This window comes from Hemiscyllium ocellatum, chromosome 2 (genome assembly GCF_020745735.1).
Source record: "Hemiscyllium ocellatum isolate sHemOce1 chromosome 2, sHemOce1.pat.X.cur, whole genome shotgun sequence".
NCBI lineage: Eukaryota > Metazoa > Chordata > Chondrichthyes > Orectolobiformes > Hemiscylliidae > Hemiscyllium > Hemiscyllium ocellatum.
Genome location: NC_083402.1, coordinates 81,631,577 through 81,650,274, shown reverse-complemented (window position 1 = coordinate 81,650,274; position 18,698 = coordinate 81,631,577). Strand labels below are relative to the sequence as shown.

General features: G+C 41.6%; 1 protein-coding gene across 3 annotated transcripts in view; it reads right to left on the bottom strand.

Annotated features, from left to right (window-relative positions):
- LOC132823822 (beta-1,3-galactosyl-O-glycosyl-glycoprotein beta-1,6-N-acetylglucosaminyltransferase-like) overlaps positions 1-18,698 on the bottom strand; it is a 113,514-nt gene that overhangs the window by 39,859 nt on the left and 54,957 nt on the right. Inside the window, exon 1 of one of the 3 annotated variants that reach the window (XM_060837886.1) lies at positions 9,010-9,061. The exons of the other annotated variants lie outside the window; for them this stretch is intronic. The gene's annotated coding sequence lies outside the window, so the exon portion shown is untranslated. Of the gene's footprint in view, positions 1-9,009; positions 9,062-18,698 lie in introns of those variants that run through there. 3 annotated transcript variants of the gene reach the window in all.

Sequence of the window (18,698 nt, the reverse complement as noted above, 5' to 3'; positions counted from 1 at the left end):
CCTGAGGCCTACTCGGTGTGTATACTAACAAAGGAATGAAATGTCAGTGTTCATTAAACCCATCTGAGCTTGGCAACCATTTCCACCTTTCCCAGATGATCCACACTTGGGGCCTAGTCTCATCTTCCTCTTGCTCTGCTTTTTAACTAAAAAGGCCAAAAGGTGGTTTTATTAATTAGCTCAACTGTTTGGCCCTTTTTAATGATCATTTTTATTGAATTAAGCTTTTTTTCATACTTGCTCATGCAATTTGTGTGTCACTAGTCAGACACATTTATTGCCCATCCTTAATTTCCCCAGAGGGCAATTAAGAGCCACCCACATTGCTGTGGGTCTGTCGTCACATGTAGGCCAGACCAGGTAAGGATGGCACACTTTTTATTTGTAAATGGATTCAATTTTCACCATCTGCCATGGTGGGATTTGAACCCGTGTCCCGAGGACATTACCTGGGTTTCTGGATTAATAAGTCAAGAGTGTGGTGGGAGAAAAGCACAGCAGGTCAGGCAGCAGCTGAGGAGAAGGAAAATCAGGCATAAGCCCTTCATTATGAAGGGCTTTCTGGATTAATAAGCCAGTGATAATATCACCAAGCCAATCACCTCCCCCTCAGCTGTTGATTGATTCCTTAGGAATTACTTATCACAAAATTTAATCTCTTCTGTTGAAATTTGTTCAATAGCGCCCTGAAGAAGAGGAAAATTGAAATCTGGCTCTCTGAGTGAAAAGGGTGGGCTACTGTGATCTACAAGATGCACTGGGCAATTCACCAATACTTGTTGGATAGCACCTCTACCATCAAGGAGTTGCATTGTAACTTCATCACCTGCAAGTTCCTCTCTAAACCACAAACCTGGAACCATATCACTGTCCTTTCAGCGTCATTGGGTCAAAAACCTGGAATGTCCATCTTTCCAGCACTGCAGGTGCACCTACACCAAATGGACTGCAGTGGTTCATGAAGCCAGCTCACCAGCACCTTTGCAAAGACAATACATGACGCCCAGTCAATATCCCAACCCATGAACAAATAATTTTTAAAAACTGAAATGTGGTACAAATAAAGGATCTCCTCAATGCACCTTGTAAGAGAAAAAACTTCAAAAAGGTTGAACACAGGACAACCAGTTGAGAGACCAAACCTAGATTATCTGATTGGAATTAGAGTGAAGGACAAGCCAGTTTCACCAGCATAAATGGCACCCTCAATATATTTTCCTTTCTCAATGTTTATAGGCAACAGCTAAAGGCCTCATGAAATCTGAAGGAGCAGGCATAATCATAATATGTTGTATGGTGTAAATAAATCAGGCAGAGATCCCTCATGTTCTCAGATTTTAAAATGAAACTGTAAACAGCAGTCTGCATTGTTACCCTTAACATTAAAATTAGTAAATCACAAAGGCATCAGGTAGTTAAAAGGATGAGAAACCAAGGAAGGAAATTGCAAAGGAACTAGCAATGCTTGGTTAATAACCTCAGTTGTAAATTCTTCATTTAAAAATAAGTTGGAATGGTGAAATATAAGTTGGCTGAATTTATACTGCCAACTGTAGCTGGGAGAAATACAGAATACTGATGAAGTATGAATGTCTTGGAGTTTGTGGGGATTACCAAAATTGGATGGTGTAAAGCAGTTAAAAGGGCCTGATAGAGTCATAGAGTCATAGAGATGCACAGCATGGAAACAGATCTGTCGGTCCAACCCGTCCATGCCGACCAGATATCCCAACCCAATCTAGTCCCACCTGCCAGCACCTGGCCCATATCCCTCCAACCCTTCTATTCATATACCCATCCAAATGTCTTTTAAATGTTGCAATTGTACCAGCCTCCACCACTTCCTCTGGCAGCTCATTCCATATGCGTACCACCCTCTGCATGAAAATGTTGCCCCTTAGGTCCCTTTTATATCTTTCCCCTCTCACCCTAAACCTATGCCCTCTAGTTCTGGAATCCCACACCCCAAGGAAAGGACTTTGTCTATTTATCTTATCCATGCCCCTCATAATTTTGTAAACCTCTATAAGGTCACCGCCCGGCCTCTGATGCTCCAGGGAAAACAGCCCCAGCCTGTTCAGCCTTTCCCTATAGCTCAAATCCTCCAACCCTGGCAACATCTTTATAAATCTGTTCTGTGCCCTTTCAAGTTTCACAACATCTTTCCAATAGGAAGGAGACCAGAATTGCATGCAATATTCCAACAGTGGCCTAATCAATCTCCTGTACAGCCGCAACATGACCTCCCAACTCCTGTACTCAGTACTCTGACCAATAAAGAAAAGCATACCAAACACCTTCTTCACTATCCTATCTACCTGCGACTCTACTTTCAAGTTACTATGAACCTTCATTCCAAGGTCTCTTTGTTCAGCAACACTCCCTAGGACCTTACCAGGTCATTCCTGCTAAGATTTGCTTTCTCAAAATGCAGCACCTCGCATTTATCTAAATTAAACTCCATCTGCCACTTCTCAGCGCATTGGCCCATCTGGTCCAGATCTTGTGGTAATCTAAGGTAACCTTCTTTGCTGTCCGATACGTCTCCAATTTTGGTGCCATCTGCAAACTTACCTCTTATGCTCATATTCTAATCATTTATATATAAATGATGAAAAGTAGGGGACCTAGCACCGATCCTTGTGTCACTCCACTGGTCACAGGCCTCCAGTCTGAAAAACAACCCTCCACCAGCACCCTCTGTCTTCTACTTTTGAGCCAGTTCTGTATCCAAATGGCTAGTTCTTCCTGTATTCCATGAGATCTAACTTTGCTAACCAGTCTCCCATGGGGAACCTTGTTGACGCCTGACTGAAGTCCATATAGATCATGTTCACTGCTCTGCCCTCATCGATCCTCTTTGTTACTTCTTGAAAATTCTCAATCATGTTTGTGAGACATGATTTCCCATGCACAAAGCCATGTTGACTATCCCTAATCAGTCCTCGTCTTTCCAAATACATGTACATCCTGTCCGTCAAGATTCCATCCAACAAATTGCCCACCACTGACCCTAGGCTCACTGGTCTATCCCTGGCTTGTCCTTGCCATGCCTTCTTAACAGTGGCACCACATTAGCCAAACTCCAGTTTTCCGGCACCTCACCTGTGACCATCGATGATACAAATATCTCAGCAAGAGGCCCAGTAATTACTTCCATAGCTTTCCACAGAGTTCTAGGGTACACCTGATCAGGTCCTGGGGATTTATTCATCTTTAACCGTTTCAAGACATCCAGCACTTCCTCCTCCGTAATATGGATATTTTTCAAGATGTCACCATCTATTCCCTACAGTCTGTATCTTCTGTGTCCTTTTCCACAATAAGCACTGCTGAAACATACTCGTTTAGTATCTCTCCCATTTTCTGCGGCTTCACACAAAGGCCGCCTTGCTGATCTTTGAGCGGCGCTATTCTCTTCCTGGTTATCCTTTTGTCCTTAATGTATTTGCACAAACCCTTTGAATTCTCCTTAAGTCTATTTGCCAAAGCTATCTCATGTCCCCTTTTTGCCCTCCTGATTTCCCTCTTAAGTATACTCCTATTGCCTTTATACTCTTCTAAGGATTCACTTGAGCTATTCTGTCTATACCTGACATATGCTTCCTTCTTTTTCTTAACCCAACCCTCAATTTCTTTAGTCATCCAGCATTCCCTACCAGCCTTTCCTTTCACCCTAACATGAATATACTTTCTCTGGATTCTCATTATCTCATTTCTGAAGGCTTCCCATTTTCCAGCCATTCCAGAACATCTGCCCCCAATTAGCTTCTGAAAGCTTTTGCCTAATTCCGTCAAAATTGGCCTTTCTCCAATTTAGAACTCCAACTTTTACTTCTGGTCTATCCTTTTCCATCACTATTTTAAATCGAATAAAATTATGGTCGCTGGCCCCAAAGTGCTCCCCCACTGACACCTCAGTCACCTCCCCGTCTTATTTCCAAGAGTAGGTCAAGTTTTGCACCATATCTAGTTGGGACATCCGTATACTGAATCAGAAAATTTTCTTGTACACACTTTACAAATTCCTCTCCATCTAAGCCCTTAACACAATGGCAGTCCCAGTCTACGTTTGGAAAGTTAAAATCCCCTACCATAACCACCCTATTATTCCTACAGGTAGCTGAGATCTCCTTACAAGTTTGTTTCTCAATTTCCCTCTGGCTATTAGGGGGTCTATAATACATTCCCAATAAGGTGATCATTCCTTTCTTATTTCTCTGTTCCATCCAAAATAACTTCCCTGGATGTATTTCAAGCAATCCCTTACCAAAAATTACCACTCCCCCTCCTCTCTTACCTCCCTTTCTATCCTTCCTGTAGCATTTGTATCCTGGAACATTAACCTGTCAGTCTTGCCCATCCCTGAGCCATGTTTTCGTTATTGCTATGATATCCCAGTCCTATGCTCTTAACCATGCCCTGAGTTCATCTGCCTTCCCTGTTAGGCCCCTTGTATTGAAATAAATGCAATTTAATTTATTAGTCCTACCTTGTCGCTGCCTGCCCTGACTGTTTGACTCTCTTCTGTTCTCAGCTGTACCCGTCTCAGAATGATCTCTTTCCTCACGGGGTAGACCATTTAGGACAGAGATGAGGAGAAACTTCTTCACCCAGAGAGTTGTGGCTGTGTGGAATGCTCTTCACCAGACGACAGTGGAGGCCCAGTCTCTGGATTCATTTTAGAAAGAGTTGGATAGAGCTCTCAAGGATTGTGGAATCAAGGATTATGGAGATAAGGTAGGAACAGGATACTGATTAAGGATGATCAGCCTTGATCATATTGAATGGTGGTGCAGGTTCGAAGGGCAGAATTGCCTACTCCTGCACCTATCGTCTATTGTCTAACTATCTCCCTGGGTCCCACCTCACCAGCCCCACCACCCCTCCCCCCCACCCCACCCCCAACCCCACCTTACTAGTTTAAATCCTCCTGAGCTGCTCTAGCAAATCTCCCTGCCAGTATATTAGTCCCCTTCCAATCCGTCCTTTTTGTACAGGTCACTTCTACCCCAAAAGAGATTCTAATGATCCAAAAATATGAATCCTTCTCCTATGCACCAGCTCCTCAGCCATGCATTCGTCTGCTCTATCCTCCTATTCCTGCCCTCACTAGCTCGTAGCACTGGGAGTAATCTAGATATTACTACTCTCAAGGACCTCCTTTTTAAGTTCCTGCCTAACTCTCTGTAATCTCCCTTCAGAATCTCAACCTTTCCCCTTCTTATGTCATTGGTTCCATTATGTACAATGACCTCTTTGAAGGGCTTAGGCCCGAAATGTTGATCCTCCTGCTCCTAGGATCCTTCAGTACCACACTGTCGACTCCTCGCCAGCATCTGCACTTTTTCCTCACTTTTTCCCTAAAGCAGTGAAGTACAACGGTACAAATTTTACATTTTTGAGGATGATGCACTATGAACAAGTATAAGAAGAGAAACAGTAATTACTGCAGGAACAAGTACGAGACGCAGCGTTTTAAATGAGCTGAAAAGTAAAGAAGAGGAAGTCCACTAGAAGCATATCAGCATAATGAACGCTTTCGATGACAAGCACATTTCTGTGCCATTTTGAGTTTAACAAATAAAATGGGTGTACACCATTATTGTGCAAGAGACAAAGTCAAAATCCTGAGAGCAAGTTTAAGAGGATACTAAATTGTTTTCAATCTTGGAAAATCCAAGAGAGTCAGGGGAACAGATAGGGATGCAGTCACAAGATAGAATTTATGTTTGGGTGGTAGCAGCAAAACTGTCTCCAAATAAGAGCTGCAGATGCAGGCAAAGGGACCCTGTCTGATAATTTGGAGATGTCTATCTTGCTCAACTTAGATATGTTTTGCAATTAGGTGGCAGGGCTCACTGATCTCACTGATAACATTAAGTTTTCTTTCTGTCAGACCAATGTCAAGACAGGAACATTGATGCTGTCTGTCAGATGAACCATGATCCAGCAACTTCTACTTGGAATATCTTGTATGGTGCTTCTGATTCATCTTGAAATCTGAAGTATATTTTCAACAAATAAGTGCTCAACTATACTACTGGGATGTGAATGGAATTCTTTATTCTGATACTCAACTCACAACTTGGGAAAGAATGGAAGTCTTGAGCCATTGCCACTGAAATATAAACCTGAGACTCTGGGCCATCAGGTGGTGAGAAGGTAGGGGGTAAGCCTGGAAGATTAGGACTGAAACATAGTGCCTTCCCATCTCCACGCAAGTAAGGCCCAGGGTAGGAAAACTCAGGCTGCCCACCTCCACTTTAAGATTCTTTGTGATCAAGTAACAATTACTCAGGAGCACAGACATGAGCTACTCATACGACCCAATTCCCAATCTCCACTGACAGCAGCCACTGTCTTCTCTATAGCGATACCAAAGTTCGGAGCTTGCAGCCTCGATTGGTGTCAGTTCCAGGAAGACAGAAAGTTGTATCCCGGGATCCTCAATCAGGAGGAAGGCCCGCTATGTCCATTTAGCTGCTTGACGGGCAGATGATCTAGTGGCTTTCTTTCCGGGCATCAGTGAGAGTGTCTCAGTGCTTTTGCAGGCAGTGATCGAGACATTGGTGCAGGAGCTTCCTCCTTTATCTCATGAAAGTCATGTAGAGAATTAATCTTCTGGATCAGGTCATGTTGGAACGATGAATTGGCTTTATATAAAGGGAAAGCTGCAATTTCCAGAAAAATTCTGAAGTTGGCAAAATTACCCCCCGATTTTGAGAATGCTGTCATTCTGCAAAAGTATAGCTGTCTGCTATGCTACTGTTGATTGACCACAAAGGGGAAACTGAAATTGCTTTCTCTGAAAACTGTAAAGAAGTAACGTGCATTCTTGCATCCGGACTGCTGCATGATAGCAACCTCGTAGAATTTAGTGGTGCATATCCACAATTGACATCACAAGCTGACCACAATTTTCAAGTCTCAAATGTCAGAAAATTTTGAGTAGTCCACCCTCAAGTCCTTAAATGTTCATCCATCTGACAAAGCTTTACATCAGTAGTTTAGTCAAGTAAAACTATTCCTTTCATGCCAGAAACGTAAACTAACATCACCATATGTCAACTAACTCTGTAAGTTGCAAGATAAGCATATGATTGCGATGAATTAATTCTGGTATTAGCAGAATTTTACCTCTCACCCATTAATTTTCATACCCTTTGCTAAAATTAAATTATTACAGTCGGTTATGTTATAGTACGTGTTTCTTCAACACGAATTGGTTTTAAGGCGATTGAAGAACTTAGACCATTATCTGTCGAGTGCAAATTTTCCTTACCTGTATTGGGTATAATGTGATTCTGGCCCCATTAGTTTAAATGGCACAGCTATTGCACAATTTTCTTATTACGTGAGATCACAAGAGAACAGAATTATCACATTGTATGAGAACCGACTGTATAATCTCTTCTTGACCTCTCTGTACTTCCTATCCATCTTAGCTCCAGATCTCTCAGCCTCATCTGCTATCAGTGCTGCCTGCTAGATTGCTTTTTTAACTGAAATTTAATATCCAGAATTAATAAAAACTAGTTGGGGCACTAAGATGAAAGTAAAAGTGAGTAGAAGCCTAAAAACAGCAGCAGGGTAATAACTAGTTTAGAAATATGAGATCAGCCAGAAGGAAACTGTGAGGCAGTCTTAAATTAATTTGGAATGTGTATAAGTGCACATGACTTGGTCAATAAAGTTGATTGTTGCAGTTGCAAATCATCATGGATAAGTTAAGGGAAGGTCATATTTGATTAACGTGGATGGAATTTTCTGTGGAGGAATAGCATACACGTATTTAAATGACAGCGTTCAGAAGGTTCTATAGATAGAAAATGGGCGGCATGGTGGCACAGTGGTTAGCACTGCTGCCTCACAGCACCAGAGATTCGGTTTCAATTCCCGCCTCAGGCGATTGACTGTGTGGAGTTTGCACATTCTCCCCGTGTCTGCGTGGGTTTCCTCCGGGTGCTCCGGTTTCCTCCCACAGACCAAAAATGTGCAGGTTAGGTGAATTGTCCATGCTAAATTGCACGTAGTGTTAGGTGGAGGGATAATTGTAGGGGAATGGGTCTGGGTGGGTTGCGCTTCGGCGGGTCGGTGTGGACTTGTTGGGCCGAAGGGCCTGTTTCCACACTGTAAGTAATCTAATCTAAAAGCAATGGCACATGGGATCTAAGAAAACGTGGGAGGTTGTATCTTGAGTGCAGTATGTTAGAAGTTATGGACAGCAAGACTAACCTGAACAATTCTGCAGTAGATGGCTCTGTCTGAAATCTGTCCAGCTCAGAATCATGAGCTGGAGTGTAAATTTGAGACACTGGCACATCACAGAAAGGAAGCAGTACCTGGATAGTTTCTTCAGTCACACTCTTATGTAAAGGTGAAGTTCAGTGCTGGTGAAGTCATGTGTATGCAACCAATAGCTCCGTGCACTCAAGTTCCTCCTTGCCACTTTTTAAAAGAAGAGAATACAGTCCTCTCACCAACTGTATGAAGCTTGTGTGACCTCGTGAGAGCAGCAACAGACGATAAACTGTGAGACGTTTACCGTGCTGTCTGTTCTTGGCTGGAATATCCCACTGGCACCAAAATTCAAAATCACTGTAACCTTAGCAGCCACTAGCAGTGCCATTCTTTCCCTGCATGAGGCTGCAGGTCAAGTTCTAAGAGGTGGCACAGTTCCAGCTGTGACCATCTTAATGGTGAAATGCAGACACTAACCACATTATTCCAGGTTTAGGTATACTTAGAGAAGTGCTTCTTAAAAATTTTAAAGGATAAATCTTCCTTTTGAGTCTCTTTCTCTTACTGAGATCATCTGTCTTCACGGTTCTTTTTGCTCCATTTCCCTCATTCTGCAATCTTATCTACAAATATAGCTCTCGTGACTCGGAATTTGTATACTCAGGGGCCATTCAGAATAATATAATCCTTCCAAATGCTCACAAAATAAATTACGGATTTTAACAACTTTTCAGAACTCTTGCAAAGAGCTTCCAATTTATATACCTTTGAGAGAAGGGGATTAACGACTCATTGTTTTTTTTCTCTTCAAATGAAGTTTCCTGAAGGGTGTGCGCATATTTGCTGATATGCTTGAGATCCTCACGCATACAGTAAGATACAGAGGAGTCACTGGTTGGTAGTTAGCAGTTACCTCACAGATAACTGAAATGCCTGTTAGGAAACAGATAACACTATCAACTGGAATATCTGGCTTCCGATGTGAATGAAGATACCATGAGTGCTATCCAATAATGTAGCAAGTGTCTATCAGAAGCACACATTCTGCAATTTGCATCGTGACAATCAACTATACTAATTCTCATCTGCTTGTTTACAAATCAGAAACGTATTGTTTCAGCAATGCAAAAATCTGCATTCTTGAATAAAAATAACTTAATGCATTCAAGAAGAAACTAGTTAAATACATAATAGAAAAATGTTACGTTAGTAGGGTGAGTTGAGGAAACTGCCAGGAGTGATTTTCAAGTGTTAATACATTAGTGATTGCTAGGCAAAATAGCCTGTTCCTGTGCTGTTCACTCTATTTGTAAACACCAAATTCCAGCATCTTTCTTTCTGCTTAAGAGCCCCAGCCCAAAAAACCCCGGGTTTTTGTTTTTTGACAGCTGATTAACTAACTTCATCTTTGTTACTTACTGTCCCTGCCATGAGCAAAATGCTGCCTGAGTGATTATAAGGTAAATAATTTCAGTCTAAATGAGCTCATATTTATGCAACAAATGTAATTTCCATTAGTGTTCAATGGAATTAATAGGAATCATGGAAGAAAATAAGCTTATTTTGTGTCCCAGTGTAGTGAAATATGCTGTAATGTCATCATTCTGTTTTTTTTGTATTTTACATTGTCTGACACATCCATTGTCTCTTCTCTGAAGGCTTGTAAATTAATTGTGACGTTTTCACTATTGATCACAAATATTACCCATGCCATTTTAAATGCAATTATGGTAAAACCCTAACTAGTCAAATCCCAGGTGATTTTCCTGCAAATTAAATTAGACAAAAGAACTGCAGATGCTGGAATCCAAAATAGATAGGCAGGAGGTTGGAAGAACACAGCAGGCCAGGCAGCAGCAAGGAGGTGCAGGTGCCCAATCCAGAAGAAAGATTACACCCAAAGCGTCAACCCCAGTCCTAAAGAAGGTTTACATCCGAAACATCAACGTCTCCACCTTCTGATGCTGTCTGGCCTGCTGTGTTCTTCCAGCCTCCTGTGGTCTATTTTAAAATTTGAATGAAGCTTTGAAATTGCCAAGGAGGTGCTGATGTAATCTGATTTGCATACATGCATATAGCTTGATAAACGATCTAAGAAAAATCCCAAATGGAAACAGCAAATAGATGAGAGATGTCTTTATTGCCAATATATTCATGCTCTACAATGTCAGGAGTTAATTCATTAAAGTTTCAGTAATCTTGCTGTTTAGCCTGTTGCCTTGGATGAGAACAATAGCATTCACCATGTCACCAATGCAGTCAAGCATGATTTTGTTTTAGTTCTTTTGTGTGAAGTGTGATATCACAGGATATTTCTATTGCCTTTGCAGCTATGGTGAGTGAAACAAGTGGGTGTATGGATGGGCATTCATCGGGCTCCCAACTCAGCAACTCCCAACTCCCAACTCATTTTTACACACAATTTAACATCCCCTTAATTGACCAATTACATTCTGATTTCAAGACTTAGCAACACAACAGACTAATTCTGTTGTAGCAATATAACATTTCATCAGTAGATCACCTGCCTTAAGCTCTTGTGACATCAGTTGAGTATGGTTTAGAACTTCAGGATTAGCTGTCGTACTTTTTCACTTGACTGGAACCAGATGCTGTTAGCACTAGCTTGTGAGCATGCTTAGTTGGCCTACTTTTCTGTCCCCATTTTGAGCCCTCACATAATATGAGCCTTATCATCTAGTTCCTTGGCTTCATCCTGCTCACCTCATCTTCAGAATCATGTGTAGCTGTAGTGTGTTTGAATCCAACAGTTGGCATGTGTGGTTTCCATCACCATCTTCCACTTCTTCTTCATTATGATCATGACCTCCAGAAAAGATGGGTTGTACTTCTGCTTCCTATGAACTTCCTCGATATGCTGAGAAATCAGTTACCATCAGCCTCTTTTTCACCCTCTTAATCGCTCCTGTTCCATTGGCTGCAGTCTGCCCATGGTGCTAGGAGGCAAGAATGCCAGCTTGACGCTCTTGAGACCAGCAATGTTGCGGTATGAGTGGCAGTCGTCTACAATCATAACAATCTTCCATGTCTTTCATTAATGTCTTTTGTCCTATTTCATGATCCCTACCTCAAAAATCATGGAGATCATCAGATGGTTTTAACAACCTGGTCGTACTTGTGCAGGGCTTTGACATTTACAAAGTAATGTGGCATTTGAACTTCACTTTCACAAGAAGTGGAAGCCTTTTGGTGCCATCCAGGTTGGCACATGTCACAGAAGTGACAAGTGTCTTTCTACTCTTTCCACCGTTTTACATTTCATTTTAAAATGGAAATGTGGTCTGACCAATAAACCTTTTAAATAGTCCTATTACTTCGATATTAGCAATGTCTTTTGGTACATACTCATTCAAAACATGGGCAAGATCACTTTGAAACCAATCATCACTTACTGCAAAATAAAAACCAAAAAAACTGTGGATGCTGTAAATCAGAAACAAAAACAGAAATTGCTGGAAAAGCTCAGTAGATCTGGCAGCATCTGGCAGAACCAGTTCTGAGGAAGGGTCACTCAACCCAAAATGTTAATTCTGATTTCTCTCCACAGATGCTGCCACACCTGCTGAACTTTTTCCAGAAATTTCTGTTTTTGTTTCATCTCGTATTGCTGCTGGGTGTGGAGGCTTTGTATGTCCTTTCACTTGAACATCTCAATGTGAAATGATGGCTTGCTAATAAGGTCTGGATTTAATGCTCTTGTGTGTCTTAATTCAACACTTATTACACACCTTATTCATGGAATAAGTTTAAACAAGTCTGGGAAATCTAGAGTTACCAGTTTGAAATTTGGGCTAATCGCAAGCAGAATTTAATATTTGCTATTCTTTGAACAAGAATGGCTGAGAACTTTGATGAAACTGAAACATCAGGTTCCCCAAATTTAACTCATTGCAATTGTACCACTTAACCTTTTAAACTATTATGACATATAAGGAGAACTAAAGTGGTAATACAACATTCTTAGCTTTTGCTCTCATTTTAATTCCTTTCCTTTGTTTAGAGATTGTTGCTATGAGAATTGAGTGTTTTTGTTTACTTTGTAGTTATGGAGTCAGGAATATCTAAAGGGATAATGAAAATATTTATTAAATGTTTCATTATTTGGGATTTTTGGTTTCTGCAGCTTTCTTTTGCCTTACGAAGAAGAGAATAACTGATGATAAAGATAATTAAGCCCTCAGTGGGTTGAGTATTCATTTGTGGATCCTCATCTGGACATCAAGAGGCAATGCTGATTGGAAACAAACTTTTAAACTCAGAGAGTTTGAGACATTTGAGCAGGTCAGCAATTATGTAGCTGTTTCTCCGTTCCTCATTAGAACGGAGGGTAGGCTTGCAAGACTGCATTTGCCCAATAGAGAGCTTGGCAGACACATTGTTGGAGATGGAAACTGCTGATGTAGGCAGGTAAAGGAGAGAATACATCAAGATGGAGGTGACATTGAAGATTTTTCAAAACTTTTTAAAAGTAGACATATTGCAACTGCAATATGTGCACCAAAGTATGTTGGCTTCAGATGGAAGTGGGTGGAGGCTTAAATAATGCTAAATCACTCATACTCACCCTTGGGTGGCCATCTCAATGCATTGTCCATGCTTTGGATCCCATGGATGTCCAATAGGTATGTGTGCAAAATTCAGAACATTGGCCTGAAATCGGCTCTTAAATTGCCCCAATTTACTACCTGTCACTTACAGAGAGATAGTTCTCACCAAGCCTTCCCCAATCCTGTTTCTACTAAAATGGTCCAGGACAAAACTTGACTTATTCTTGGGAAATAAGGCAGGGCAGGTGACTGAGGTGTCAGTGGAGGAGCACTTTGGGGCCAGTGACCATAATTCTATTCGTTATAAAATAGTGATGGAAAAGGATAGACCAGGTCTAAAAGTTGAAGTTCTAAATTGGAGAAAGGCCAATTTTGACGGTATTAGGCAAGGACTTTCGAAAGCTGATTGGAGGCAGATGTTCGCAGGTAAAGGGACGGCTGGAAAATGAGAAGCCTTCAGAAATGAGATAACGAGAATCTAGAGAAAGTATATTCCTGTTAGGTTGAAAGGGAAGGCTGGTAGGTATAGGGAATGCCAGACGACTAAAGAAATTGAGGGTTTGGTTAAGAAAAGAAAGGAAGCATATGTCAGGTATAGACAGGATAGATCGAGTGAATCTTTAGAAGAGTATAAAGGAAGTAGGAGTATACTTAAGAGGGAAATCAGGAGGGCAAAAAGCGGACATGAGATAGCTCTGGCAAATAGATTTAAGGAGAATCCAAAGGGCTTTTACAAATATATTAAGGACAAAAGGGTAACTAGGGAGAGAATAGAGCCCCTCAAAGATCAGCAAGGCAGCCTTTGTGTGGAGCCACAGAAAATAGGGAAGATACTAAATTAATATTTTGCATCAGTATTTACTCTGGAAAAGGATATGGAAGATATAGACTAAATGGAAATAGATGGTGACATCTTGCAAAATGTCCAGATTACAGAGGAGGAAGTGCTGGATTTCTTGAAACGGTTAAAGGTAGATAAATCCCAGGACCTGATCAGGTGTACCCGAGAACTCTGTGGGAAGCTGGAGAAGTGATTGCTGGGCCACTTGCTGAGATATTTGCATCATCGATAGTCACAGGTGAGGTGCTGGAAGACTAGACATTGGCAAACGTGGTGCCACTGTGTAAGAAGGGCGGTAAAGACAAGCCAGGGAACTATAGACTGGTGCGCCTGACCTCATTGGTGGGCAAGTTGTTGGAGGGAATCCTGAGGGACAGGATGTACATGTATTAGAAAGGCAAGGATTGATTATGGATAGTCAACATGGCTTTGTGCGTGGGAAATCATGTCTCACAAACTTGATTGAGTTTTTGAAGAGGTAACAAAGAAGATTGACGAGGGCAAAGTAGTAGATGTGATCTATATTGACTTCAGTAAGGTATTCGACAAGGTTCCCCATGGGAGACTGATAAGCAAGGTTAGATCTCATGGAATATAGGGAGAACTAGCCATTTGGATACAGAACTGGCTCAAAGGTAGAAGACAGAGGGTGGTGGTGGAGGATTGTTTTTCAGACTGGAAGCCTGTGACCAGTGGAGTGCCACAAGGATCGGTGCTGGGTCCTCTACTTTTTGTCAGTTACATGAATGATTTAGATGCGAGCATAAGAGGTACAGTTAGTAAGTTTGCAGATGACACCTAAATTGGAGGTGTAGTGGACAGTGAAGAGGATTACCTTAGATTACAACAGGATCTGGACCAGATGGGCCAATGGGCTGAGAAGTAGCAGATGGAGTTTAATTCAGATAAATGCGAGGTGCTGCATTTTGGGAAAGCAAATCTTAGCAGGACTTATACACTTAATGGTAAGGTCCTAGGGAGTGTTGCTGAACAAAGAGACCTAGGAGTACAGGTTCATAGTTCCTTGAAAGTGGAGTCGCAGGTAGATAGGATAGTGAGGAAGGCGTTTGGTATGTTTTCCTTTATTGGTCAGTGTATTGAGTACAGGAGTTAGGAGGTCATGTTGCAGCTCTACAGACATTGGTTAGGCCACTGTTGGAATATTGCGTGCAATTCTGGTCTCCTTCCTGTCGGAATGATGTTGTGATACTTGAAAGGGTTCAGAAAAGATTTACAAGGATGTTACCAGGGTTGGAGGATTTGAGCTAAAGGCAGAGGCTGAACAGGCTGGGGCTGTTCTCCCTGGAGCATTGGAGGCTGAGGGGTGACGTTATACAGGTTTACAAAATTATGAGGGGCATGGATAGGATAAATAGAAAACATCTTTTCCCTGGGATGTGGGAGTCCAGAACTAGAGGGCATAAGTTTAGGGTGAGAGGGGAAAGATATAAAAGAGACCTATGGGGCAACTCTTTCACACAGAGAGGGGTACATGTATGGAATGAGCTGCCAGAGGAAGTGGTGGAGACTGATACAACTGCAACATTTAAAATGCATTTGGATGGGTATATGAATAGGAAGGATTTGGAGGGATATGGGCCAAGTGCTGGCAGGTGGGACTCAATTAGGTTGGGATATCTGGTCAGCATGGACAGGTTGGACCGAAGGGTCTGTTTTCATGCTGTACATCTCTATGACCACATTGCTCTTTGACAGGAAACTTCACAGCAATGGGCACACTATTCACTAACGCCAATTTTCCAGCCCTCCAAAACATTTCAAAAATTCTGTCTACTATCTCGGCACTACATTCATATTACTTTTAAAATGTTGTAGAAAATGTATTTCCCCAGGATTTCAGCGGAAGTTCAAGGGCATTTCTCTTTAGCTATTGATGCCGTGATGACAAAGAGGAAGATGTTTTAAGGAAATTCAACACCATAATCTTTGCTTCATTTACTGTTTGAACATTTTTATAATCTGACATATGAAAACAATTCAATTTCCCAGCTGCTTCTTATACTGATAATTTTGCATCTATACCCCTTATTCTCCTGTTACCAAGCAATGGAAATTATCTTATTATATGCTGAGCTATTTCAACTGTTACATGTGCCCATTTTTGCTGAAGGTCATTTAGTAGTTATTTCAGAAGTTAAAAAAAGGTTAATGTAAAACCCACACTTTAAATCAGAGAGGGAGGATATTTAATTTCATGAAAAAAAAGATACAATTGTACTTTCTCGTAATTCTGTCCAATAATTTGTTTAGTAAGTTCTGCCATGATAATGAGATTCCAATTATACATAGAGTTATTGACCAAATGTAGATGACTCTATGGGCTCCCCATTACAATAGTAAGACTTAAAGGTTTGTAAGAGCTAACCTTCCATTAATGTGCATGTCATTGGTCATGCACAGACCATAGCATGCCATGATACCTTCATCCTGAGGCAGTCTGGTATTATCACAATCTTCAAACCTACAAAAAGAACCTGAGAATGACTGCTGGAGACATGGGAGATGCATGGGAGCTGATAATCTACCTCCACCACTCGACTATTCCAAGATCACAGAGCTATTATAAAAGCTACAGTCACCAGAAATATCACGCAGCGGACCATCAGCATTATAAAACAATGCTTTGATTATGCTTGGACCATATGGGAGAGGTCAATGGGAGGGAAACCCTCCAGTAAATGGCAGACTACGTCTCCAAGTTTTTGGCAATCTGTTGAAACCTCCTCAAGCCATCATGGGAATGCAGACTTTGCCATTAGGCATTCAAAGATCACCTTGGTAGAAGGAGGACAATGAAGAGTAAAAAGCAGGGAAGAGGCAGCTGGCACTCCAAGTAAGCTGTTTGTGAATGCCTGATTAGACTGCACTGCATTTGTGGAAACATCCCTTCACTAATATGCCACTGAAAAAAGGGTGAGACTAGGAGGAATTTCTATTCTCAGAGGTTGTGAGTCTTTAGGAAATCATGCCAGAGTGTTGTAGGGGCACAGTCCTGTGTTTAATTAAAGCTAAGATAGATAGATTCTTAATCAGTAGGGGAATCATGGGTTATGGAGGAAGGGCAGAAACATGGATGTTAGCAATGTCAGAGCAGCCTTGACCCTATTTCTTACGGTCTTATGTTCTCTGCCATGTTATCATCCATATGACCCACAGCATTTTCTTTGTCAAGATCCTGCAAGAAATAACCTTTCCTGAACATCTTTAGCTAAAACCACATCATGTAAACAAACAAATAAGAATTTTTCATTCTTGTGCACTCCATTAGCCTAGGAGCTTTTGTCTGGTCCAATGATTGTATGTAGTGATATTTCGGTGGTAGCAGCAGAGCTGACAGAAGGCTGCAGACCTTCACGGGGGAGGTTGCAGGATGACTCCGCAGGATGCTCTCAAGCAGCTTCGGGCCTAGGAGTGGGCAACAAATGGTGGTCTGCCCAGGACACCCACATCCCATGAATGAATAAATTAAACTCTGCACCATCTAGGATGGACAGTCATAGTCTGCTGACAGCCAATACAAAGGCATTGGCAGAATGTCCACAATCTTAGTGAACACTCAGAGGGCACATTGCTTGACTTTAGAGTGCAGAGATTCGCAAACTTTCTGGCTCAAACTTTGGGCCTGAATGGCACCAATTGTGAATCTCATGATTTCTGACTGAACCCTTGCAGCACTGAGACAGTGGATGGCTGCTGTGAAAGTTGAGTCAGCAGCCCTCAAGTCCTGCATTCTGCTGGTGCTCAAATGCTATCATGGAGTTAGTCACCTATTCCACAATGGTAAAGATAGACTCCAAGCTCTCCAAACAGCCCTGAGCCAGAATCTTCCCCTGTATAAGATAATGCCTTTGAAGGGGTTAATGCACATGTTACATTGGCTCCACCCATTCTTCTACTGCTATACATTCTGTGAGTGGAGTCAAAGCACTCTACTCTACAGATACTTCTGTATCTGCTCCTTAAGGTGCTCGTAATTATGCTTGATCAAATATAGTTTTACTATTGCTTTCAAGTACTAAATCTTCTTGTTAACTCAAGCAGTACCATGGCTGTGGATAATTTATAATAATGTATCCTCTAACACTAACCATGAGAAAGGCAAGGACAAAGCAAGATTGGCGGCAGTGAACCCTCTGAAAAGCTCTTTTTCACTGAACACATACTGTTAAAGCTGGCAAGTACCACAATGGTGCCAGTAGTGGTCATCTGGGCGAATACAACATTCTCTATGCCTCTAGGCAGTAACAAGAGGCTGTTTGGGAGGCCTGTCAATGCACCAAGCATTTCAGCATACATTGTGATAAATCTTACCCCATCAAAGTCCTAATCTGTGTTGATTGTAGCAGAATCCATCTAGGACCATGGCCTCTGGTGAGCTCGTGTGCAAGCAATCATTTTGCCATCACCAAGCCCACTCCCAACCACAACCACACCCACACCCCACTGGTAAAAGTCAAGCTCTTACTGATCAAAATTTACATGAACTGTAGGGAGTCAAATTACACATGAGAAATATTTTTGAGGAGTGGAATGATCCATTTTTCCTCAACATCAAATTTGCATAATTGTTTGAGTTGTCTGATCACTTTTTAAAGACAATAAGGAGGCAAGCAATATTTCAGTTTTAGAATGAGAGAAAGAAAGGTTAAAAAGTTCTATAACAATTAATCAATTGCATTGAGCTTTGCATTAAGAAGCAGGCTGAAATAAAAGTGACTGTCACCATATCAGAAAAGGACTGGGAGTCAGGGGGCGGGCTGAATGAAAGTCTGTTTGCTCAGAAACAGGGCTAGTGAAGATGGCTGAATCATGAAGGAGGATTCACTGGAGTCCGAAGAAGTCTGAAACATCATAATGGCACCTAAAACAGGAGTGCCATGTCTTGCCCACTCTCCTGGACCCCTTCAACAAAATCAGTTAAATGGGGGCTACCTCCTGAGACTCCAGTTGAATGATGAGGTGGAGGAAATCCATGAGCGCAACGATGGGAATAGTAACTATTGCAAATGTCTATGAACATATTA